The sequence below is a fragment of the Apteryx rowi genome, unplaced genomic scaffold (genome assembly GCF_003343035.1).
Source record: "Apteryx rowi isolate R43461 unplaced genomic scaffold, aptRow1 scaffold_400, whole genome shotgun sequence".
In the NCBI taxonomy this organism is placed as follows: domain Eukaryota; kingdom Metazoa; phylum Chordata; class Aves; order Apterygiformes; family Apterygidae; genus Apteryx; species Apteryx rowi.
The window spans coordinates 405,683-432,096 of NW_020450531.1; the positions used below are offsets into that span (position 1 = coordinate 405,683).

At 42.1% G+C, this 26,414-nt stretch overlaps 1 protein-coding gene and 1 long non-coding RNA gene across 10 annotated transcripts in view; one reads left to right on the plus strand and one right to left on the minus strand.

Annotated features, from left to right (window-relative positions):
* LOC112970682 (cytochrome c oxidase assembly factor 1 homolog) overlaps nt 1-26,414 on the minus strand; it is a 52,342-nt gene that overhangs the window by 17,194 nt on the left and 8,734 nt on the right. For 2 of the 9 annotated variants that reach the window (XM_026075303.1, XM_026075304.1), the window contains exons 2-3: nt 18,882-19,276; nt 9,443-9,648 (exon numbers count right to left, since the gene is read on the minus strand). The exons of 1 other annotated variant lie outside the window; for it this stretch is intronic. The gene's annotated coding sequence lies outside the window, so the exon portion shown is untranslated. Of the gene's footprint in view, nt 1-1,100; nt 1,338-9,442; nt 9,649-10,880; nt 10,966-18,881; nt 19,277-26,414 lie in introns of those variants that run through there. 6 more of the 9 variants (XM_026075306.1, XM_026075311.1, XM_026075305.1 and 3 more) reach the window with 5 other exon arrangements.
* On the plus strand, nt 19,196-25,187 carry LOC112970683. The gene is made up of 3 exons (XR_003255113.1): nt 19,196-19,285; nt 20,028-20,168; nt 22,529-25,187. It is a non-coding gene; the product is annotated as an uncharacterized LOC112970683 (long non-coding RNA).

Here is a 26,414-nt window from a genome sequence, read left to right on the forward strand (position 1 = left end):
ATCAGATGCCACAGTCCCAGAGATGAGCACAAAAGCATAAATCACACTTTGTTGAAGGATTTTTCAAGACATCGAACGATTTGTGCATGTTCAGCTGGTGGTACCTTTTTGGGACCAGCATTTCAGGGAAGTGCTGGGACCTTTGGAAATTAGGCTGCTTTATGGCATTTTTAAGACACACTCTCACTAGTAGCTTTCAGGAGTGCCAATAACATTTGTTATTTCCTCATAAACTTATGGCTACAATAACCTTCTAATATTTGTGGGGTTATAAATGTTTGTTCATCAGACACTAGATTATCAAGGGCTAAATATAATGAAATTTGACAAATGTAGCATTCATGAGACACAGGTTTTCTATGATCTATCAGAAAAGAAAATGGGACCAGTTAGCTGGGAATCACTGGTGTTAATGATACTGGAAGGGATCCATGCCCACAAACTCCCTAAGTTGAAGACTGTACAGGAAAGACTGCCTTTGACCACAGGAGACAAATTTTTCCATATGTTTTTGTTTTCTTTTCCCATCATGTGCTACTTGGCTCTCTCTCTTACTGGGAATTAGGAAGGGCGATAAAGAGATGCCATCACTTTTACAAAATGTTACTACCAGAGATTTCGGCCGAGATAGAAAAAGCCTCCGCTTTGTGTGATTTCCGATCTACCTGTGCCTTTTGCAGTTCCTGTGACACCAGTGTGGGCAACATGCAAGACAGTGCTCCCAGGTTTCACAAGCTGCTTGGGGACTGACTCACTGTGTCACTGTGGCTAAAACCATAAACTTTGGGTGTCTCAATTCTCACGTGTAAAAATGAGTGACTAAACACTTCCTTGTTCCTACTTTGCTGGAAAACAGTGACATTTAATGGCTGTGAAATGCTCTGACATCCTAAGATGTAATTTCACTTAGATCTGAAATTGTCCAGGTGTGACACACGCATGTGAAGAGATACAACAACATGTTCCAGAAAAAAATGTCCTTTGCAACTGGGCATAGGGTGTGTTGTAGGACTAGCAGAATAATTATAGCAGCCACAGTTGGCACTTATTAGAGAATTAAAGAAGCTGTTAACAGGTCATTAATAACTGTGACTACCTGCCTTAATAGTATTCTTCAGGCATGAGAGTGAGGGGGTGGAGGAAACAGTCCCACCTTCTTGCAAGTCACTGGCGAAGGCTGATACGCGTATTTTTCATCACTTTGTAATCAGCTTGTTTACTTCCTCCCGGTGCCTCTTCTCTAATGGCTAGCTCCCATACAGTTTTTCAACACCGGGTCACGAGGCTCTCTGCAGGGGAAGCCGGCAGCCTCATCTGCAACAGAGAGCTGGGGAAAGGAAGCCCTGCCCCAGGTGTCCCAGTCTGGTAGAGGTCCCCTGTTGGGGCCACCTCCTCCGGCCTGGCCTTCTGCCAGCGAGGCCACACTCCTCTGGAGGAGGTTTCTTCTGAGCATGTTCTGAGTGTGTTCTCCTACTTTTGAAGACTTTTCCATCAGCAAGGCATCTCTATCTGCTTACACTGTGCTGCAATTTGTTCTGCCACGTCTTGCTCCTTGCCTTTGGAGCTATGGCAGATGGTTGAAGGAGAAAAAAGCAACTTGTTTCCCTGCTTCTTCAAACAAACACACACTCTCTAGAGCAGACAGATGCCTTAAAGTCAGATCCAGGGCATCAATTCATCTTTTGGGTTCAGCTGTAGCATATAAAGCATTTGCTGGCTCTGGTCTAATGCTTTTTGACATTGTCAGACCCCCTTCAGTGAACTACTGCATGGAACCAACTTGACAGCAAGTATTGTTCTACATTTATTAATACCGTACGTGCGATCTTCAAAATGACATGTTCCAAGGCCGGGCATCAGCTGTGCTCAGCACTGGCTCGAAAAAAATTATTCAGACAACAGCAGAGATCTCCTGCTGCTAAAAATAAATAAATAAATAAACACATGCCTTTACCATGCTGCTGTCACATCTTTTCACCCTTTCAATCTCTATTTTGCAATATTTGTTTTTCTCAGGCTCTCAAAATTTCAAGTATCTGTTTCTCTGCACCCTCCCCTTTTTGGCATCTTTAGGAAAGTGTTTTTTTCAGTCTTTCAATTTGTTCCTTTCTCTCTCTTTTGGATACAAACCCAAATTCCAGAAACTTGAATATACATAAAAGTTAATTAACTTCAGGAATTGTTTTCCCCCTGCTTTTTATTTTTATTTTTTTGGAGTGTAGATGTTTTGTTACTATAGTCACTAAAATTTTCTATTATTTTAAAAATTTTCAGCTTAATGGGTTATGTTTACTTAGCCAATAAGCTGATGATGCTCATGACAGGACAAGAAGTGTCTGGTTAGCAGCAGGGAGGAAAAAAAATCAATAACTCCAAGCATTTGGCAGCTTTGTGGGCAGGAAATCATTTGTATTCTCTGGTTTAAATCAATGACCTTCTTTTCTTTGCTGTTTCAACAGGAAATTATAAACTCTGTGAACATTATTTGCATAGTGCCTTCTGCAGTACACTTGTATATGCTCAGGCAAAACAACATTAACCCTCGCAGGGCTTCTCTGAGGTCTACGTTAAAAAAAACAGGCACTTTAGTATAGAGCTTTCCAGCTGCACGCACTTGTATTATTAGAAGCAGAGGCAGAATAGTGCAAGATGTTAAAAGAGCTCCTTCTCCACTTCTAAGGGCACCTTCAAAAGATGAAGGCATTACTGTTTGATAATTGGGCTGTCTGCTGCAGAGTATGAAAAAATGCCAACTTCACAACTTGACAAGATGCTGTATTTTCAGTATGGCAGAGGCACAAACTTGACACTTCTACACTACAGCTGCAGTTGCACTTTTGCATCTTGCTTGTTACAGTTGTCTTAGTGTGCCAGGTATGGTTTGAAAGTACTGCACCTTTGCTTCAAGCAAGTTTCAACCTCCTCTATACTGCCCTTCTGCTAAATACACTTAAAAAAGAAATTACCAACTTGCCTTGCCATCTTCCTATTCCTGTTGATGTGAAACTGCTCCAAGAAGGTAAAGTCATGAGAAAAGGCAGTGTTAAGCCTAGTACTTAACTAGTCTTCTAACTTTTTCTATTGCCGAACACTGCTTTAAGTCCATATTGGCCATTTCCTAGCATGTTTTTTTCCCCCAGTGTGATCACAGTGCAACCCTAGAGTTTGGGACTCTTGTCTATGCCCAGAACTAAGCATTCCAGGTTGCAGTACCAGCAAGTGGCATTGCAAAGGTCCTGGCCCTGAGCACCCCTTCACATACTTATTTTCATCCTGTGCAGGAGAATGACTTGGTGAATCAGTCTGAAAAACATGTTTACAACCCCAGAAACCACCACAGCCTCAACAGTTTGCACTGAAAATAAATGTGATAAAATTCAGGCATCCAAATTTCTCTAGTTTGCTTTTGCACATGACAAGTCCTTTCATGATAGTTCTCGGCATCCCTCCCGAGGTCCCAATGCCACCGGCACAAAACAGAAGTCATCGGGTGATACTTCAAGTATATTTATCAGTTGTGCCACAACCCTCCCTCCCTGATACAAAAGGGATGGGAACATTACTTGTAGTGACTGAAGCGGAAGCAATACATAGTTTTTGAACTCCTGCTTTGCTCCTATTAATTTGCTGGATGTAAGGATGCCCATCCTGACCCCACACGCATTTTGYTCCTTCCCACTGCAAACTCTGTTTGCTGGGGTGGCAGCACCTTCCAGTGCTGCAAGGTGTTGGAGAGCTCCTTTTGCATCTCTAAAATTTGCTATTCCTGATTAAAGAGAGACTCCAAAACAGTGAGGAGCCTCTCTTCCTCACTAGCAGAGGGTGAAGCAGAGTGCCACATCACAAGGTGAACGGGATAGCTACTGCTCAGCTCGCCTTCTTCTGTTGAGTGGGTCAAGAGCAAATACATTCAAATGGGTCTTTCCTTCCTTGCCGTGCTGTCTTCCTCCCTCCCTTCCCCAAATGCACACCTCCTAAAATGGCATGATGTCACCTTTCCCTGTTGAACACCACGTAGCTGGACTCTTTTCATATCACAACAAGAAATGTTTTAATCTGGAGAGTGGTGCAAATCGAATAGCTCACTCCAGAAACATGAACTGGTCCGGTTAGTTTTTGGCCAAGGACTGATTTGTGAGTGATTTATGATTGCATAAGAATAAAACATAATCAGAAACTGTGGAGTGAGAGCAGTGTATGCACATAAAGTGATAGCAGTGTACGTACAAAAAGGAGTGTATATTCCTCTTATTGGAAGAATATGCAGAGCTGCTCCTGTTACACATGGGAAAGTTTAGCCCATAACCCAAGTCTTTTGAGGTGGTGAAAGGTGTGCTGTGTGACTAATTCATTTTGCTCATGTATGACAAGCCACGTTCATAATGGAAAAATGACTTTACTAGCTAACTTTTTTTTAATGACTTATCACAGTTGTCTTGACCCTTTAAGGCCGTGTTTTTCCAGTATCCAGAAAACTGGTAGGGAATCAAAAATGCTGATAGACCTAAAAACTGCACTTAACTTCAGAACAGAAGTTTGTGGGTTATTGTTTTTGAGATTTTTTTTTAAATATATATAAGCCATGGTCTTCGAGGTTTTTCCTCAGAAGTCAAACCATGAGTCTCATGTGGTCTCTGTTTACAAAAAGGAAAATATAATTCCTTGTTGGGAAAAGAACCTAGATTACACTGCAGGAAAAGAAGATTTAGTGCTGCAGTGTTCAAGTTTACTCAGATGACAATTTAGCTCGAGAACTGTACTGAATTTGGGGCAGAGACTTACCAATTGGCTCTGTTTTTGCACTGCACTTAAGAGTTTGCTGTATTTGTACTGAACTGAACAGGACTTGTTGTAGAGATGGAAAGCAAGACCTGTTCTCTTTTTTGAGTTTTGTATAAAGTAATGACTTTGCTGACTTCAGTAGAGTTATTCTTGATTTATACCACTATAAGCAAAAGCAAAACCAGATTAGGAAGGTACCTCAAAGTGATAGCGTTCAGATGTGCGTTTAATCTTAGTTATACAAAATATTTGAAATAAAATGCACTACTAACTTCTCTTACCATTCCCTCTGTAAATCCACTGTGAAATGGCCTGAAATAATTTTATTTTAACCTTTAAAATATTAGCTCTGGGGATCTAGTCTCTCAACCCTATTCACCTCATGTAACACTTTTTCAGTGTAAATCCAATCACTTTAAGTAAGGTATAAATTGGTACCAGCAACAACAGGATCAGATAGCTTACTGTGCAGATGTACAATCAACAAGATAGCAGACCTGGCTAAGAAACACACAGAGCTAAGACTTATCAGATCTGCTCCTCTGCCCAAGGATGGCACAGAACAGGAGCAAAATTTTCTCTTTTCCTGCCCTCTATTTTCCGACCCATCAGCTCCAGCCTCAGGTGTCTTTTCTATTCTTCTCAGTTTGTGCTGGCGGCTCCTTTCTACCAGGCCACTCTCCTGGGCCCAGGACAAGCAGTTGGGCTAGCAATGGTGCTACAGCCTGGCTCGGAAGTTCCTACAAGCACAGGATTTTACCCTGGGGATGTTTTGTCTGGGCCTGATGAAAAAGTCTTACTGGAAGAAAGAACTGGCCCTACAAGATCTGGGTGCCTTGCTGAGATATGATTACTAGCTCACATATGTAATATCACGGACTGGTGGGGAAAGAAAGCAACCACTCATTTTTAAGTTAGGCAACAAGCTGTGCTCCGCTGACTGCATTTCTCCTCAAATCAGCTTATTAGCTGTGATTCAGAATGTGCCATTTGTGCTTTATGGGACTGAGAGTTTAAGTGGGTTTACTGGTGTCAGTAACAACTTGCTCATTAAACATTAAGGGCAATGTTTTAATTAGTCCCAGGGTTCTGGTAGGAAGAGAAGCCTTTCCTTCAATAACCAGCAGTTAAAGATGCAGAAAGTGTTAATAACCTAAAAGGAAGCAAACTAGGCAGGCGTGCATTCCATCACCCAGAAAATGGATTTCAGGTAGCTTTTTGATGGACCGTTCATGCTTTAAATCAAAAAAGTGGCTGAATTTTAATACAAAGAAGTGTGCTGTCTGCAACCCTTAGAGCTGCAGCCCCATCATGTTGTTTCCCATTTCTCACAGACTTGATGTTTAACGTGCTTCCTGCTATACAATTTGAAGCTAAAAATGCCACCTTGTTTGGGGACGGGGAGTGGAAGAAATTCAAATGAGAGCAGCAACTATTCTCAGACTTTTAGCAACTGTACTCAGGCTCTTAAAGAAGAAACATATCACAAGCATTTTAGATAGCTTTGTTTTTGACATGAGCTTTTCAAGCTACAACTGGGCTTTTACAGAAAGAAGCATGAGTATGCATGGGGGTAATGTGGGAATGGGAAAGGGGTGCATATGTGCATGTGACTTTTCACTCTGATAGGTAGTATCTCCTTCTGATCTTTGTTTTTCTTTCCTAGTAAAAAAAAACTAGAGTGCCACTTTATTCTCTTAAGTAACTGGCTAGCTTCAGAGAAGTTTTTTGCACTTCCCAGTTTATGATGTAAACTGAAGTTGCACAAAAAAGTCTTGAGCTTTTGTCATGGCCAAGAAGCAAGATGGTTTTTTGACAGTGGGCAGGGCTTTTCCAATGATCCACTGCACTTTTCTGACCTCAGCATTGCTGTAACTGAAGGATTTCGGGAAATGCAATCCAACGTCAACACAGTGTGAAGGTGTCCTAGCAAGACCCCCATCATCTGTAGCTTCAGTGCAACAGGGAGAGAACTGGCAATACGAATGTCAGCTACAAGGCACCGTGCTCTAGTGATTTTTTTCCTGGTCTGATTTAAAATAATTTTATGACAGGCTGATGGTTATAACTATAACTATTTTAAACACAGTTATGCAGTGGAAGTAGACTTCTGAGACCTAACTTAGCATATTCAGCTTGAAGCTGAATACCTATAGCTTAATTTTTAGGCAGCTGAAGAAGCTGGGAACGTTATTTGTCCTGTACAGCAACCTGGCGTAACAACCAGCTTTTTGGTGCCACTCCTGTAAAACAGTTCACAATTGCTATTACTTGGTAGCCTCAATCCAGCTAAAAAGCTGTTGTGAGAGCTCTTATCCAGACTTCACCCAGACCAAAAGGAAAGAGGCAAAGGACTAGGTAGGTACTGAGGGAAATAAAGCATATTCAAACAATTTTTAAGGATTTGACAGAGCTACTTGCCTTCCCACTCCAAGACAACATGTAGTGCTGCCAGTCCTACTGCCTGTATTTTACTTCTAATCAATTTACAGGAAAGCATGAAATTAGCACGTGACATTTTGATGCAGCAGTAATCTCATCAAAAACATTAGGGAGCTGCCAACATAATGATCTGCTGCAGCTTTGTCCAACCTCAAGGTGAGCTCATTCACAACATCTTTATGAAAATAATCATACACTCTTTTGCATGGAACCACATCTACGGGCTGTCTGAACAATGACAGCAATATTTGTGAAAAGCAAATAACTATGTTTTTCAGTCCTACAACTAAATACAGTTTTCATAATAGACATTTCTCCTGTACAACGCTTCCTGTGTTTGCAATAGAGAATAAATCTACAGTAGTGCATATGCTGTTACTTCCTGTTTGCCAGTTCATCTACTTTTTATGAACTAGCTTACCTGAATGTAATATGTTCATTCTTCTAATGGCAGCTTGTATTTATCCATTTCTGTACATACAGCATTTTGCTGTACATGTTGCAGGAGGAACACAGTACAGGAGCTAATGTTTTTAAAGATAAAACATTTAATGCTGCAGCCAAGATTTTTAAACTAGCAGGCTCTGTGAGGAATGGAATAAAAAAAAAAAGTGATTCTCCAGATTTGGGCCTCATGGGTTCTCCATGGTCAACTGAGAGCACAGGAGCACAGCTACCTGCAGCCTCTCCCCTATGGAGAAGATCAGGAGGGACCCTCTGCATTATTCAGCCACCTACTCCCACAAAATCTGTAATATTTTCATTATCTTGAAGACACTGTGCCTCTCTGTCACATCTGGTTATAGTAGGCAAGGAGGTTCCAAACCCACATATACACATGGATGTGTATACACACACACACACACACACACACACACACAGAACAGTCATTTCAATCTTATTTCCTTAGGAAACCCAGCTTAAATCTGTGGTAGTAGGCAATACAAAACCAGGTAATTTTCAAGATAGTTCTTAAAATGTTTGTTCAGTCCTTGCTAAAACAGGAACAGCCCTGCAAGCTTGTAACAGAGCTGTGTACCATGGTATCCCAACAGCAACCTCTTGAGCACTCCCAAAGCATAAGATTTAACATTACAATAATCACCATAAATGGTGCCAAGAGAAATGAGACTTTCATCCATTGTTTTTTTATGCCTTAATTAATAGGAGACTATTCATTTAAACCTCAGTGACATCTTTTGAAAACAARGTTTATATCTACTGTATTTCTATTGGAGAAAACAATCTGCTCAGCTGTATTCCTGCCTGTAGGTTTTATTTCTCCCAGTTTGCTGGCAGCAACAGCTACTTAGAAAGAGAGTAAGTTATGACAACTGCTAGTGTTTTCTACAGTACATATTACATCACCTTTCCTGCGAAACTTGTCTGAGCAGATCCCTTTTTCTTGCTTTACCCTTTCATAATGTCCTTCACATTCCTCTTTCAATATTTGTTGTTTGCCTTTGTGGGAACTCAGTTGCTGGCATTTTAAGGAAAGGTTACATAGCAAAAGGGTCACTGTTGGAACTTTTTTTTTCCCCACCTCATGCTCCCAGAGAGAAAACTGCAGCACATGGCACCTTGAGAGAAAGGTTTTCCTTCAGAAAAACCTACAGCACTCGTTGTTGGTTTCAGCACAAGAAAAGGAGCATAAATCACATTGGCCGTTTTACCTCCAACAGTGAAGACATAGGGAGGAGAAAGAGGAAGAGACAAAACAAAAAGAAAGACTGCAAATTTGTTTTGCTCTGGTGGAAGTAGAAAGCCAGACCCCTAGGTTTTACTCTCATTTCTGATACTTAGGCAACCGTGCTCCTGAGCAAATAGCTCTGTGTCTTTGCTTGCTTCTTTACAAACCCTGGACTTTATGAAATGGCCTTAGAAGTCAACAGTTGCATGTCTTTCAAAGTGTCCTCTAGATAAAATGTACCAGTGCACATCTAGTCCAAAGATGAAGCTGTTGGGAGTCTGCCCAATCCAAGTCCATAGACTTCAGAGTAGGCAGTATAAGAATGACATGTTAAATCTGGGGACAGGATTTTGAGAAGATGGGAGTGGAGCCTAGGAGAAAGGGAAAGGCAAACACTTGCCACCTTAGACATATAAACTTAGAAAGGCTTAATATACATGCTCACTGGCATGCACACACACACACACACACACACACACACACACAGTGTGAGCTGGCATGTGAAACAGCTGCTTTTTGTTTGCTTACGTTGATTCCTTTGCAGGCTCTCGCTCCAGGAAGACAGTGTGCGCTGGAGACTAATATACCCTATTTCAGGGCAGCTGAAAGCCTGGTGATGGTGTTTCTCTTGACCACAGCTAAATGGCTGAACATGGAGATCTTCTATTCAAAAGCACTCCACACTTCTAAATACAGTGGCTCACACATGATCTCCTTGAGTGGTTTCAGTCTTTCTACACAAACAACAGAGAAGGAAAACAAATTCCCAATCTGGTAAGGGAAACCCTACTAAATGAATGCTGTTAGCAACGGCAAACATATATTCTTGGCCTGTTTGAAAGCCCACTAAGGTCAAACAAAATCTTTTCATTAACTGCACTAGATTTTCTATTACATTCTATTTGCATGATCTGTTTAGGATTAAGCACTTCTTGAAAAACACACTGTTTTTACTTCCAGATCATTTTCCATTTCATGGGACCCAGTAAGACTTCAGTTTAGCAAAATGCCGAACAATTTGTGTCATGTTTAACTTGAAACATAAACAAAGCATTCTGTATCCTGCAGTAGTGCTGTGTGGACTGCTGGTTTTTAGGGAATCTGTGAAAAGCAACAGAGAAAAGCGAGCTATTCTAAGCAGGCTTAAATTTAGCATGAATACATCTGCACCTTTACTGGAAAACTTTTAAGGGGGTCCATAAACCAAGAAAAGATTCAAAACCACTGCAGTACAAAAGCAAAAACATGTAAAAGCTAGCTTAATCCTTTTAGTATCAAGAATCAGGGCAGCTAACTACAGCAATGGATAGTAAAATGGCCAAGCACTGGGCACCCAGTTAACAGCATGCTGTTGATGGTATATAAACAATGCTAAAATGCTAAAAGAGCAGGAAATTATTAAAGCAGAAGGCAATACTTCATTTATTATTCAGCTGGGATTACTGCTTAGGAAGTCACCAGCACACACTCATAATGAATACTAGAAGTGAGCACAGGCAGAAACTTGCCCGTTACTCAAATGAGTATGACTAGTGCTGAATGTTTCTCTTACTAATCTTTCTTAGAGCCTGAACTTCACTTCCAGAAAGACAAGATTATTTGGGAGGTTCCATTTTCACACTTAATTGCAGAATCAGATATATGGAGCTCTTCCAGGAGCTCTTTGGGTTTTGGTTTATTTTGAGCAGAAAAAACATCAATGAGTAGCAAAGCCCAAAGCACCTGCTCTGAACTTGGTTTGCAGACCTGCCAGTTGTGTGTCAGATCAGGAATTTCCTTCTCTTTTCTGGAAGGTAGAAAAGAACAAAAACCAAGGAAACCTAGCYGAAAGTAGAATTCTGTTCATGTTCCAATTAATCTGGCTGGAGAATTTTGCCACTGGCTCCTGACAGACCAGGAAAGGCCCCAGCATAGGTAAAACAGCACTCAAGAGGTCAGGTGGAGATCAGAGAGGAAGGTGACATACCTAGAGAGAACCAGGAGATGCAATATGGGATCCCTGCCACATCTAGCTTCCTCCCATGGTCACAGTGTGGCCCTCCTCGTCCCTGCTTACAGAAACCACACACAGGACAGTGTGAGCACTTTTCCACTCTTTGTCACCTGGCTCAGGAGTCTCAGGTGAACAGGCAGCTGCCTTGCGCCAACCGATTGGGAAATGTTAGGTACAAGGTGTGTCTGCCTAAAGGGCTGAATCAGGATTGCAATGCCCAAGTCAGATGCCTAAGTAAGCAGGCAATCTCAATCCTGACCACCCATTACCCTCTCCAAAATGCTAAAATTGCAGAACTTCCCACTTGCTGTTGCTGGTGTTAAAGATTTCTTTTGGAAAGGGATAATATAGTGCTTTAATTTCTAGAGCATCAAAAAGTGCAGCCAGAAGGAAGTCAGATATGCAGTTGAGAAACACCCAGTACCACACACAAGCCCCATGGAAGAGAGGTCAAGATCACAGGTACCACCAAGGGGGGTTAGGAACAGAAGGAAGGAAGTCGTGACATCTACAAAGAAAATGCAGGCTGGGGACAAACGAAGGGACAGGAGGGAGAAAGGGAGCTTCTGACCATGCTTTTCTCCCTGCTCTTCCATTTTTACCCCTTCCCTCTTCCCTCTCCCCTGCCTCTTCCAGCCCTTTTGCAAAAATCCAAAATGGCACTGATTGTGTTATTACTAGAGATCATTTGTCAAAATTTTGTCTCCTCCCTGTTGGTATGAGCTAATCATTCCCAGCAAGTCTTCTGGGGTGGTGAGTCAGTGGCACAAAGAACTGACAGATTAGATGTGGTATTTATTTTCTTCGGCTTTTTTAAAGCACGGCAGTATCCCACATCCACGAACATACAGGAAGGGGTAATCAAATATTTCAGCTGGGAGCTCTGTGGATAATGTCTGCAAGACCTATGGTTTCCAGTAAAAGCCCTGTAGTTTTTATATTTTTTTTCGTTGCAAGGGACTGCTGGATGTTTACTCAGCGACACACTGTGTTAAAAGTTGCAACATTCATCTTTAAACATTAATTATCAAGGCATGATTGCTTCAAAAATCCACTGCCTGAGGCCAGGGCCTAGGAACTGGAAAATGTAATTTCAGAAAGAGATGAGAACAAATGCTGAGCCTTTTAATTGTAGGTTAGTACAAATGACTAACAGTAAAGCAGAGTTCATTTGGACGTATTTGTTGTTCTGAATGTTGAATTCAAAACTTAGCAGTCAGTTGCCTAGGGGGTTTTTTTGCCTCTCTTCTTATTCTTCTTTTGGTAAAAGTCAGAGAAGCTGGCGGATTTTCGAAAGGTGGGGGAAGTACTTTTAAAAAAATCCAGTAAAGATCACTTACTGGATTAAAGAGAGAAAAAGAAAGAGCTACATGATATATGCAGACTTAGGGTGGTTTTAGAGCCTTGCAATAGTTGTTGGACAGTTACTGCAGTGATTCTGAGCATCTATCTCCTTCACTTCTACAGAAATTCTAGAATTATCAACACTGTAAGAACGGATCAGGCTTGTTTCATAATGTGTGGCAACATGAGATTAAACGTTGCTGTGACTCAGCACTGCCATATCAGACGCCCCAGTCTGAAGCCAACAGAGCAATTGCAACAGCAATGGATGTTGGCCATTTTCATCTCCGCCTTCTGACCTCGCTGCTGGCGGGTTGGGGACAGCCCTGTGCGAGCACCTTTGTAGGGTGTCAGAGGTGCTTCTTCTCTCATGGGGGCAGGGAACTGCTTCAACCCCTCAGTGCTGGCCATGCCTGGGAGCACACAACTGGTGAGAGACGTAGCTTATGATCTGGTAGGCTTGAGGCTGGTTGCTTGTGTGACCGCAGGACAGACCATAAGGGCAATGTCTGAGATGGTCCTAAAGCTGCAGTTACACACTGAAGCCTAGAGTCCAAAGAGACTTCAAATTGTGACATTCATCCTCTCTAATGCTGACGTTCACCAGGAACCTCCAGTTCTGCTCCTGGGTGTGCTCAGAAGCACTTCTGACCTCATAGCACTAAACAGCTTGGTGCCTGCCTCCCTGGGATTGAGAAATGGCATGTCACTTCATTACCAGAAGGGCCTGATCCACTAGGTTTATCAAAAACATGTCTAACACATCATGTTTCATCCAGAAGAGTGGAGAGAAGACAAGAAGATGGTGGTAATGATAGCACTTGAGTCCCATCTACTCTCCCCACTTGTTTTTGTCTGACAGTTCTGTACTGAGAGCTTTTTCCCCMTGATCTAAGAGATCTGGTTTCAACATCCTCTCTGTATGTTCTTTTGCTGATTTAGTCTTCACCCTTCTGTTAAATGGGGTAATAACAGACCTTCTTTACCTCATGGTCATTCTCACAAGGCCTGTAGTGTAGACCCTTACCCACAGGCCAGTTTTTGTAGAATGGCTCACATCCATACTGCTAAGAGTTCACGCCTTACTGACCAGACTGGCTGCAGCCATGCTCCACAGTACTCAGCTCAGGTCTCCTCTGGTGACCCTGTGGCCAACAGTTGTTATTGTCTGTGGATGGGCTTGGTGTTCTAAAAAAGATTTCTGAACTGAATTTTGAACTGAAAAAGTTCAAAATATACAGAATAATGACAGGCGTATGCTACAGTCCAGCAGAGCAGTGGTGGGTCAAAAACATTACAATGCCATAAATATTTGTTGTGTGCTCTAGGAAAAAATGATGGGGGAGGGCCCACATAATGCTCTAGCCTAACCTGGAGTAGTGCTGAAGGACTGTCCTGGTTGTAAGGAACTACACCTGATGTCCTCCACATCTATCCTGTCTGTGTGGAACAGACCCTGGAGTGAACTACACTGTTGACTACACTGAGGTTTCCCCTTGGGGATACCAGTTGATTTATTGTGGAAGAGAGCTCAGACACTTAACTACCATGTGTAGTGTGAGAGATCAGGAAAACTGGTCCTGGAGCAAAACAGGAGTGTGCCAAACTGCTAGTGCAGACACATCATTTTTAGCAATAACCATGCTACTTTGATGGGGCCTGTCAAGTCCAGGTGAGCTACCTCTGCTGAGCTCACTCCACTAAGGCAAAGCACCAAGCTTTGCTCAAAACAGAGCGAAGCACTGTGTTGTATAGCAGTCCTCAGTTGATATGCGCAAATAAGCAACAGTGGCATTCGTTTCCTCACTATTCCTCTTGCAGTTTCGAATAACCCAAGCAAGGGCTAGCCACACTGCTTGGAAAAATTCTAGGGCTGTGCCTGGAAGTTTAGTATTGCCTGTCTGCGCAGGGGAAGGCTGTGGGCTTGCACAGTCTCCCATCCTCCCCTCTTTGCCCACTATTTAGTCACCAGTTTTAATTCTGTTTATATCAGAGGTGCAACTGGGAGACTCAGAGGAGTCTCCCAAGCTTCTGTCTTCCTGAATGTTACTGCTGCTCTAAGGAAGCCCAGCTGCCACTACATTTTCCTGACCACCTCTAAAATGATTGTCAAGGACAGAAAATATTAATTAAATTTTAATTAATAAAGTGAATACTGTGGGGTTAATTATAGCTATTTACAGGGAGTGTATGGGATTTGGAGGGCCTACCTTCCGGTGTTTTTGCACAGAGTGTTGCCTCTTCCCCTAAGCTCTAATTAGCTGGATTTTTTTATTTTTATTTTTTATAGCCAGTCTCCAAATGATTGCTCAGTAGCTCCCATTTTGTTCCTCATCAGCAGTTCTCCAGCACAGCTGCTACAGAAGGGAAGCAGCCCTGCAGTTTGCCTTGCAGGGAGCAGGTGATAAGGAATCTATCATAAGTGGCGTAAATCAACAACAGAACAGAACAAAAAAAAGAAAAATATGAGAGGCCCAACCCAGCCCCTGACATTGTCTAGCACAGTGACTATTTAAAAAGCAAAGGACAAAAGGGCAGAAATGAGAATGAACAGAAGCAACTCTTGTCCAGTTGCACATTTTGCCTTTCTGCATGTAGAGAAGTGTTCCTGCATATACCAAGTGTTATCAACAGGAGACAAGCACGTGGGAAAAACCAGACTGCTGGAGCACAAAGTCAGCTGCACAGCTCTGAATAATTTCCCTACTCCTAGAGTTATTTTCAACCTGCACATTTCCTCTTTAGTGGCAAAACTTTAAAAAATTTTAAATTGATTTAATTATCTGGATTTTAAAACCAGTTACATTTAGCCACTCAGTGCACATCTATAAAGAACAAGGGTCCTTTCAGCACATTGTTAAAACCAAAGACACACAGTAAACATACTGTGTCCAGATATAAGGAGTTTTTTTCAACCTCCATGTTTTCAATTTTCTGCCACTGTATGAAAATTAATAGTGCCAAAGACCCAACAAAGAAGAGAGCTTTGGGAGTTTGGGGTTTATTTTGGATGTTTGGGTTTTTTTGTTTTTTCAGAAGTTATCATCACTATCAGCAGGCAGCCTGCTGCTTGTCCTCCAATATCTCCTGCTGCCTGCTGGAGCTGACGACCGAACAGCTGCGGCAGCGGAGGGCGGCAGCTGGAGGCCACAGGCTGGCCAGGGCGCAGCAGCCGGCCGCCTGCATCAGGCAGCAGCCGGCCAGGTTGCCTGCCTTCCCCTCCCCGTGGCAGCAGCTGGCTTGGCAGGGCAGGCACCCAAGCCTGGATTTGGCTGCTGCTGAGGTGAGATGGGGTGGAGAAAAGAGGAGAGAAAAGACTTTTTTGTGGCCAAGAGCAATAATGCTAGCATGGGGAAATGGGGGCAGACTGGTCAGCAACGAGGGAAGGATATCTCAAAAACCCAGCATGGATCCCTGTAGTTTCAGAAGTTGAATTACTATTGCTTACATTAAGAAATCTATGTGCAGGATGCTTCTTGAGGTGAAAGCATCTCAAGAAAAAAAACAAAAGCTAAAGCCTCACTTACAGAAAAGCCTAACTTTTCTTGCTCCTCAAAGGCACTTGCAAATTTTACCCACTTCCTTTTGCACAGAAATGGCCTCATTGCTCAGGGCATTGAGTTGGTACCTCCCCAGCACCAAGGGCTCTCCTTTGCAGCCACCCCAGCTGGCACTTTTGCTGAAAGCCTCATGTTACGGGGCCAAAACCGTACTTTCAGATTATTCTTCACAGCTACAAAAATTCGCCCCAAACAGAGATGAAGTACTGCCTCCCCTTTTACTAATTAGAAATACAAATGCTATTTGAGAACATATCTTTTAGTTGCCTTCTTCCTTTCTCAGGGTGCGTGACAGCTCTGTTGCTGGAGCACTAATACATACACCAGCTCCCTGTGGGCTCAGAGGACCGTGACTGCCCCCAGGAGCACAGTTTGCTTTGCAGGCTTGAGAGGAAAGTTTTGGCCCCGACTTCCCCGCGCTGTGAAGCGGAGGCTGCTTTAGCCTGCGGGGCCGAGGGCGGCAGAGGCGCCGGCAGGCTCAGGCCGTCGCTGCCACCTGCTGGACACACACGCGGCTGTGACACGCCCGTGCGCTCCTTGGGGCAGAAGCAATTAGGAAAAGTGTCTTAATTTCACTCCCCCCCCCCCTTTTAATCTATATTTATGTAGCAAATAACTCACACAGGCGAACGCTTTCACCAGGGAAGCAGTAGCAAAAATTGCAAGCAGGATTTAAGATTTCCGCATAGCTCATCCTTCAAAAGTATGTATTACATTCCCTGCCCTTCASCATTTCTTCTCTAAACAGCTCTGTAAAATAACCAAGCATATCAAAAATAGAGAGGGGGAAAGAGATTTCATGGGCCAGGGAAGGAGGGCAGGAGCACGCGAGGGGACCCTCATTAACACCAGTGGAGCTGTCTCAGGGGTTCACACAATATTAATTTCAATAAGCACTCGTCTGCAGAGAGGGGTCTGACTGGTCTTGCTGTCAGATTAAATTTAGCGGCCACCGATTAACACAGACATCTTACAGTCTTGCCATTTATGTCAGCAGCAGTTGTGTTCTCAAAGGGAATTGTTCTCTTTAAAATCCAAACCACAAACTGTTGAGTGTGGGTTATACCACAGACATTACCAAAAGCAAGCTCAAGGTCAGAGAGGCCATCTCAGCCTGAAAGAATCCAAAATTACATATTCAGCGAGCGGCAACTGCAGTTCAGCCTACGCGTTAAAGCTGCAGAGCGGGAGCCGGCAGACACCTCCTAAGTGGCAAACAGGATGTGGACAACAAAACGTCTCCGAAACAGGCTGGCAGAATAACCCTGGTGATGACTTTCAGGGACACAGAGAAGACATCTCCAAGGACTGATTTAAAGAGCATGATTAGGAGCAGCAGACCAGGAAAGGTGGTCAGGTTGGACAGAGATGTCTGAATTGGTAGAAAGCTAAAAGAAGCCGAAAGGAACAGATAAGGGGAAGAGGCAGAAAGGAGGTAACTGCGAAAAGCTACAGGCTAGGGAGGGCAGTACTGAACTGTTCCTTACTGGAGACCAGTTCTTCGGCACCAAACTGAGACACAGAGTAAGAAATGTTGGTACTTCTGGATTTGGGGAGTCTGAATCTGTCAAACGCTTGCAGCAGCTGCCGACACACAGCACCTAAAGCAAAGGGCCTCAATTGATTGGCAGCTTTTTTAGGGATTATTATAACATGAGATGGTGGCAATAAAGGCATATTACTGGGATTAATGGACCACATGAAGTGCACTAGTAATGAAATGTGATCCACAATGGGAACTTAAATGATGTAAGTATTATATGAAAGCTGCTGTTACATATCGCAAATGATACCTGCTTTCATTTTAGAGACTGGGGCACAGCAATGAGGAGGAGTCAGAGTTGAGGTTCCATAAGGCAGCGATACAGCAATATATTTATTTCAGCAACTGGAGGAAACATGAGGTGCTTGAAGTATTTTTCTAATTTTCATTACATTTATTTTTAACCTGCCAAACATTCCCTTAATATGCACATGCTTTAATGATAAATACCAACTGCGTGGTGATTAAAGCAGCACTGTGACTTTGATATTGCTGCTTTCTGGTTATGTAACTCAGTTTGAAATGGTGATCGAACTAGGATGACAGCTTTTATAGTACACTCCATTTCTGTTTCTTCATTTCAGTTTAGTCACTGAGCAGCTGGCCCAAATATATATACTGCTACTGCTTTTCTGTGCAATAATCTCACTGGATATCTTTTAACACAGGTTTCTTGAAATAGCAATAGAATGTTTTCTGCAACTGTATAATTACTATCAGAGTAACTGAAGATAACAGCAGCTTACTCAAGTCAAAGTGTCTAATTCCTACTGCTGTTAGGTCTTAGTTCCTATAGTGCAACGGGAAAGACACTGACAACTGCTATCTGAAATAAGTTCCAGCAGTATCTGGAATTCTGAGCCCTGCAGAACGTGAAAAATAGATGCTCTTCTCTCTCGCACTGACACTTGATAGCGTTGTATGCTTTAAGACAAAGTACTCTTTTGGGCTACTACACTGAGGAAATAGCAAATCTCTCTCTATATATACATTTTATAATTTCCTTTCTGTATGGATTTTAAAAGAATCCTTAGCATGTAAGCAGCTGTTTAATGTATTTTGACCCCAAAACAAGGCGTTTGCATTAGTATTCCCACTAGAATGTTCTTTCGCGTCCATGCATTAAGGCCTTGTTTAAAATCTGTCCGTGTCCCTAATCTCTCTGGGGGGCTTTCCCTGAATATTCAGTGCTAGTCCACAATCTGTAACAAAAGAGAGAGGAAAAAAGAGACAGAAAACAGTGTTTATGCATAAAGTTCAACAGCCTTTTCACATAAAAAAAATACGCATACACAAAAGCACCTCAACTACTGAGCGTGGCATTTCCACAGCAAAGATCTGACAGTGTGTGCAGTTTTTCAAGTTAACTAATTTACAATAAGGGCATAAGGCATCTGAGCTCCAGATGCACTCATTCAGGCAGCCAGGGCCATAAATAAAATAAGAAAGAATGCTCTGACTCTAACACGGGTTTTACAGAGATGTGTTGAAGGCCTGGCAGATGGGTTTTGCTGTCTAAGCTTTTACCTGTGTAACAAAGTAAATGTATAAAGCTGTTTGCTGGCTCCTTCAATTCAGAATCCTTGCATTTGTTCCCATATGTTCCTGTGAAGATACTGCTAATTTAAACAATGAGCAAAATCCCAGACCCCAGGGAAGCTGATGGCAAAATTCCCACTGGCTCCAGCAGGCTCTGGATTTTGCTCAGCATAAATTCGATTGGCTGAACTTGAGTAACAGCATAAGAAATACTGTAATCAAATTTGTATCCTTTCATCTACATATTTGCCATCCTACTGCTGTCCGGGGTCTTGCTGTTGCCCGGTGCTTCTCAAGGATGAGCAGAACTTCTGGCGACACAGCTGCTGCCACTGAATCTGGGCTCTCCGCAGCTTTGGCCCACGGTGACAAGTAGCTCTCTTCTGTGGAGGGTAAGAAATCCTCTTGTGAATTAGGACTAAATATGAAAACATTTTGTCATACTGTAACTTTTGTTATGCTCCATCTATGTGATGTTCTAACAAAGTTCTTATGAACTAGAAAACTTGAATCTTGCATTTGGAACAGAGCAAATCAGTCACCAGAAACTTATTTTTCAAAAAAGTTTGCCAGTTGAGAAAAGAATTTTTTGCCTCACACAGAGACTTCTTCATCACCATCCAGTTTAGCTTTCATAAATGTCTGAGTATTATTTTAAAGCTGGTCTGATCTTTGTGCAGATGGCAAGGAAATTATACAGTCTATTCCATCCCTGACGTATATATACACTTAATGCTCACTGTTACTAATGGGATACACACATGCGCATACATATATAAACACACATACACATACAGACATGTTAAGAAAAGAAAGCATTTCTAACATCCTGATAAGGGAATTGGAAAGGAATAAGGGAATTGAAGAAGGTATTGGAAAAAGGACTGTCTTTCCTAAATTGGGGAAGGCAGATTCCTACACTCAGCACATAATAGATATACAACCCCAAAACTGTGTATTTGGCTGACTTTAGGAAAAGTTGTGCACTGTGTACCAATGCTTCCTTGATTAGTACTTCCGGAAAGTCAGTTCCTCCATGTCATCCTTAATCCTTACCAAAACACATCTGCTCACCTGTACAACTTTTTTGTACCACTTATTATTTTTATTTTTTGTACCACTTTTATTTTGTAGCGCTTATTTTAAAGCATAACCACTTTGGTGGCCACATCCTGTTTGATTACTGCAGGCGCTCGCTCTCTGGTGCACTCGGCTCCAACCTGTTCTCTGCAGGTCTCAGCTCTTCCTGCCAGAACTGCACACAGCAATTTAAAAGTAAGTTTGATCCGTTCCATTGCAGAACAGAGAACACATTTTTCCTCACAAGACTGGATTTAAAGTAGAAATTCTCAACCTTAAGGAAGGGGAGATGGACCCGTTTGAGGACCAGTTACTCAGAATAACTTGAGAACGCACTGAAAGAAAGTTTGTTTTATCAATGGCAATGATCTGCTGTTTGCTTTACCCCTCTTAGACTGGGTCATCCTTATTTTTTTCTCCATGTAATGGTGATATAATTAACTGGCTAGGAGGAAGCTGCCTCATCTATCATAAAATTACAGTATGCAGTAGTCATTGAAGGCTAGGGCTCAAGACAAAGYCATGAACTCCACTTTTAAGAATGTGCTGGGCTATAATTCTGAAGAATGCATTTATTAGCAAACTCGTGTTTTTATAAGCTGCAAATCAAGACACAGCTCCCTTCAGCACTTGACCAGCTTTATGAATCATAAGCCCTGCAGTGCATTTTCATGAGACTTTGCTTTAGAAATAAAATTGTTTGTTCAACAGCAGAACACCCCAGTCCAGCCTTCTCTCTCCGCAACTGCTGTTTAGTCTCAAACCAAAATGAAACAGCTCTAGAATTACATGTGCATTTAATGTTCTCCTAGTCTCCGTCAGATTCAGTATAAAAGCATCATAGCGAGTTTCTGAAATCTGCTTAATTAAGCAACATTCTTCTCTCAATATTTGGTTACTTTGCAGAACCAGGCAGCTAAGTAAAACATGACTAGTTACAATCAGCTATGTGATTTTTTTTTTTATTTTTATTTTTTTGGTGGAGGTTTCCCAGATATCCCTTATTTCAAAGCAGGAAAAAAAATAAACAATGGCCAGCTCTGTACCAAACCACAGGTCAATAGATTTCAATGGTCCAAGGTTAAAATTGGCCTCCAGCTAGCTACACAGACTTATCCCACAGGTATAAAACAGGAAACTTATAAAGTACAAAAATAGTTACAACTCTGTGACTTAGTCTTGTAAAAGGATTTTTATCATGTACACGAAGACTAGTTTTCTTCCTCTGAGATGTTTTTTCTGTTTGACACTCTTCTGCTGTAGCACAACAAGTCCGTGTTTTTTCTCTCTTGCACAGGCTGTGGGTTGAGTTTTGTTTTTGTTTTGGTATTTTGTCCTTTTTTCTTTCACAAATCAAGCTGTCAGCAGCACTGGAAGTAAATCTGTAACAGGGACACGTAAGAACTCTGTTCGGAGACTGCATTGCTGCCCCCAGTAAAGTCACCCTTGGAAACAAGAGCACTTGAGAATATCTTAGCACACAGTGAAAGGCTCTTTGCTACGGTTTATTTAGCTGGAAATAAAAAAAAAAATCAAGTAAAAAACCCCCAGAGATTAGAGATGGTAAAAGTATGTGGTCTCTGCTGCTCTTCTTGCTACTGCAGGCCATAACCTCTAAAATCACTGTATTTGAATATCCACTTTGATGGGGACAACGTTTTTGGCCTAGGAGATAAATCTGGTTTTCTTGGACCAATATGAAAGCTAAACAGTAATATATGCTCCTCTATTACTGCTGCAACCACACCCAAAGCGAAAAGAGTCCAGCCCAGTACCAAAGGCTGGAGCTGAGTACAGCTGGTTACTACACAAACTGCTTTAGCCTGCTATGAACTTCTTCCTCTGCTCCTTACTCCCTGCCCCGTTTCACAGCTACGCTGAACTTCCCACACCCCAGCTGCATGGCCAGCAGGTCCATCCTAGTTGTCCCCAGGTGCCACTGTGAGCTGCCCCTTCCCGGGTGGCCCCGGAGTTTACCTAACCCTGATCTCCTGCTGGGCCCCGGAGCATATCTCCACCGTCCGAAATGTTGTGCTCAACCAGCCAAGCTAAGTAACTGCTAATGCAGCTGCACAGCCACCAATCTGCCAGCATCCATGTGGCCGACCACTTCTTGGCAACTATTAATCATATATTGCCTAAGAAACAGGCCCTTAACACAGGCTAGTCTTTCCACTCTGCCCTACGGAAAAGACATAAAAGCTTTCGGTCATGCAGAAAAGTGAACAAAATGAGTGGCAATTAACTCTCATGACTACAAAGGCTAAAAACTTGGGCACTTGCAAAGGGGATCTCAGTCAGCTGAGCCAGGAGAGRACTGTAGCAGAGCAAGTATTTGCCTTGGAGCAAACACCACTGGAGTGCTTATTTTAGAATGAATAGTCATGTTAGTTAACTAGAGTTAACTATTGAACAAATAGCTCACATTACAGCATGCCAAGGCACACTATATACAGCCTTTGATCTGCTCACTGACGGACCTACTGTAGCATTCTTTTTTTCAGAAACTGAGGAACTGATTTATCCTTCCTAACTTGTTCTGTTTTTCGGTACAGAGTCTTTCCACTGGGAAAAAGAAACGAAACAAGAACAGAAAAGAAGCCTGCATGAAAAAGGAACCTAAACGGGGCTTACTCATTTCAGCACAAGAAATTTGCATACAGTGAGGTCATGTGGCTACAAATAAAAAAGAGCAACCAAATTAAATGTTTCTTCTGTGTATTAACCAACGTGACTGTTAACCCCTTATTCGTATCTCAGTCAGGACAGGCAAGCTGTAGAGCATTACATGGCTCCATAGTTTCTGCTATTTTAACACATTGCAGGCTCTTAACATCAGGCTTCAGCCTGCTATTCAGTTGTATAGTACATAGCCTGCCACAGCCTAGGTGCCAAGTATTTAAAACATCAATGTGAACAATGAATATGACTCCTGCGTTTTTCAAGAAAGTAGGGAAAGAGAGCTGGGTTTAGGGGTGTTTTTCAATGCAGCCAAAATTCACTCCGAAAATTACAAGTAAAACACATTGCAATGATCATCATCATGAAAGCAAATACATCTGATCTGGAAATACACATGAAGTAATGAGTAAAAGTTTCTTTTTTGCATGAACTCTTTTATACTGATCATAAACTTAAGGGATTTTCCAAGGATTAAAGATTCACTTGTCAGCTGCTGTGTCCTTTAATAAGCTTCTTAACATCCATACTGACAGAAGCAGCATGCCCCAATTTAGCAAACCAGGCTGTGTCTCTGCCCAGATTTCATTGCAGCTCTAGGGCCCTGAAGGAAGCACTAAATGCAGTGGTTCTGCTGCCCTCTTTAGGGAAATAATCTACTAAATAGATTTTCTCCAGACCCAGCTTTTGTGGAGTGGACAATAAAAGTATTAACTTCATTTCCGGCAGCAGCACAAAGTGTGCAGCTCTTCATGCTCGCCTGAGGGGAAATTCACATATCAAAAACTGGTGTTGTGCTGTGTCAGCTCCTATTCTGACACCTCCTGCCTTAGTTCAAGTCCACAGCAATCTTCCTTCTACAGGCTTGTTCAGCTCATCAAGGAYGGTCTCGCATTTAAAGCATTTGATAGAAACTAGGGGGTCTCCGCCACAGCCACACAGTCGCCCATTTTCTAAGGCAGTCAAGCCATTGAAACCTCTGGTTTGCACCCTCACCTGTAACACGGAGATACAATAACTCTTTCACCTTTCCAGCTAAATATTTTTCCTCCTCTAAATGGCAGGCTCCTTAGGACAGAAGGTTGGCTATGCATTTACCCAGAACCAAGTCTGAATCACCCTTTGCTTTAATTCTTTGGGATCCCTGGATAAGGGACCATTCCTCTGAGATATTAAATAGTTTTTGCTTAGCAGCATTTTGAAGTTCAAACCAGCCGTAAAACACACCAGGCAGATTCTAACGTTGGGCTCTTCAGTTTATCTGCAGTCCATCTGCCTGTCTCTCCGTGCTCTGAGCAATTCCAGGCAGGTTTCTTGCTGGTCTTACACTTGTCCTCTACAATCCTACACTGCTGGAGCCAAGCAAGTAAGGAAGTGTAATAATAGTACTAAATGCGGAGTTTTGACAGGACACAGCTATTTTTACTGGATTACTTTTCTGGCACAGCACCTAAAGTACCAAATGATTTGACACTTGTAATTTTATACTTGGAATATCACAAGGTATTCATACTTCTTTTGTAATGCAAGATAAAAGCAAACACTACATATGCTCTCATTCTATTGCTGCTGTCTGGCAGCTATTTGCCTAAGGAAAAGAAAGCACTGTTACATTACAGAATATGTGGAAAACTAAAAGCTATGGAAAAGAAATTATTAAATATCTAACCTATTCCCCTGCTAGCACTAGACTGCTCTCTACAGCATGTTTCAGAGTGTTTTGTCCAGTCTGGTTTTACAGGTTTCACATTACTTTCATTTATATCTTTAATACAGCGCTGAGTCCAGTGCAGTTTGGTACTGCTTATTTTCCTTGTCTTTCAACTAGAAGACTCAGTACTAGACCACCTGTTCATATAGAGTCTGCTCCAAAAGTACTGAAAAAAATCTGGACTCTTTTCATTGACTTCAACAGGCTTTGGATCAGGCTCATGAAAAGAGAGGGAATACACTTCATGTAAGACTAAGCAGGTTACAGTCAGCAAAGTATAAAGAGGATTAGCTGTGTACAATCCACAGGCATATTACATTGCAGGCTTCTGAAACAACTGGCTAACACACTTTCACTTTTACGGAAAGGAAAGGCCAAACTCATTGCTGAGGCACTGCCACTATCTCAGCATCACCAGGCCAGGAACGAATTTGACCTGGAATCTGCCCAGTTAGCCTCTTTACAGCTGGCATTTTCCTATGTTGGAGGTGAGGAAATATATTTTCTATAAACACAAAACTAGTAGGGAAATGTTTTGTACTTTCCAGTTAAAGTTTAGGTCTTTAGAGAGGCATGAATGTAAGGACAAACACAATGGGTTTTGTCTCTTTCCTCTTTCAGGAAAGGACGGCCTCTCTTTCCTCTGCCTAACATAAAATGGGTCGTATTTGCTTTAAAATACATATACTTAGACCTTCACTTTCTGTCACCAAAACAGATGGACAGCCCAAACAGCTACCATGAGCATATTTTACAGAATGCTGATACTTCACTTCAACACATACCCACTGAGTATGCTTTGATCGTACAACTTCTGAAAGCTACAGCGCATTTTACCAAGAATTATTTTATCAGTGGGACATTCACTCTGAACAATACCATCAAGCAAAGATGATGGTCCGCAGTTATTCTTCCCACCCTTTCAAAGTTCACAGCAAACTGTGTCAGAGTCAGTGATGTTCTCAGCAGCCGAGAATGCTTTAATCAATCTGACTTTTTTTTCCGCTGTCTTCCCTACGGACAGGGGCCTTCATGGCATGGCTTTGTTGTATGATGTGTACAGTTATAACATACGCTAAAAGTATGCCACTAATGAATGAACACTGGGTGTGTGTGTCAAGCAGATGAGAATGTGCTTTTGATCCTCAGCACTCTACCACTGTGGCAGATGGATATCTAATTCCCTTATTAATGTACTGAAGCCTTATATCATTTCTCAAACAATACTGAAGGAATAATCAGCATCTGATCATGTTTTGATTTTCTGCTCTAGCTCAAATCTGTTACGGAGTTGGGAAAAATCTGTTGTTTTTTATATTTATTATTAATTTTGCAGAGGGTTGGAGAGAAGATATCACGTGCTTGACACCCTCTGAGGTGGTCATCAGAAGCTTCTCAAATTTCTGTTTAATTTTGAAGCACGGATTCTACAAGATATGGGAGCTGTATTCAGCTTTAAGTCCAATTTAGAAACCAGTAACACTTTGAAGTGGGGAAGTGACTGGATTCAAAGCTTTTTTGAGGATATCTTAGTATCAGAATAGGTATGTTTAAAAAGCAGGGAGGTTTCTGAACATCACAGTAGCAATGTTTTTTAGCCTCTAATACAGGAACAGCTGAGCAAAGAAAAAGAACCCCAAAAAACAACCCAACTGGTTTTAAGCCACAGAAGTATATTAAAGACATTCCTTACATAATTGCCTGTAAGACCACGATATAAAAAATCCCTGATAACCCTACAAAAAAATATAATTCTTCTGTGGAGGTATGGAGAAAACTGGGAATCTCCCCAAATTTCCCCAAATGGAATGACAAAGCTGTAAACGACAAAGGAGAGAGAGGCAAAGTAGGGCCTCTCTTCTGCAAAAGAAAGAAGGAAGTCGAACTACCGCAGCAGCTGAGCTGAGGTAACAAGTCACTGCTGTGCAACTAAGAGGACAAGTCTCTCTCTCTCTTTCCCAGCCTCCTGGCTGCAAACCTCCCCCACTTGCAGCAGCTCGGGTACTCCTCAGATCATTTACCTTTATCGTTTATCATTTTGAGAGTTGATT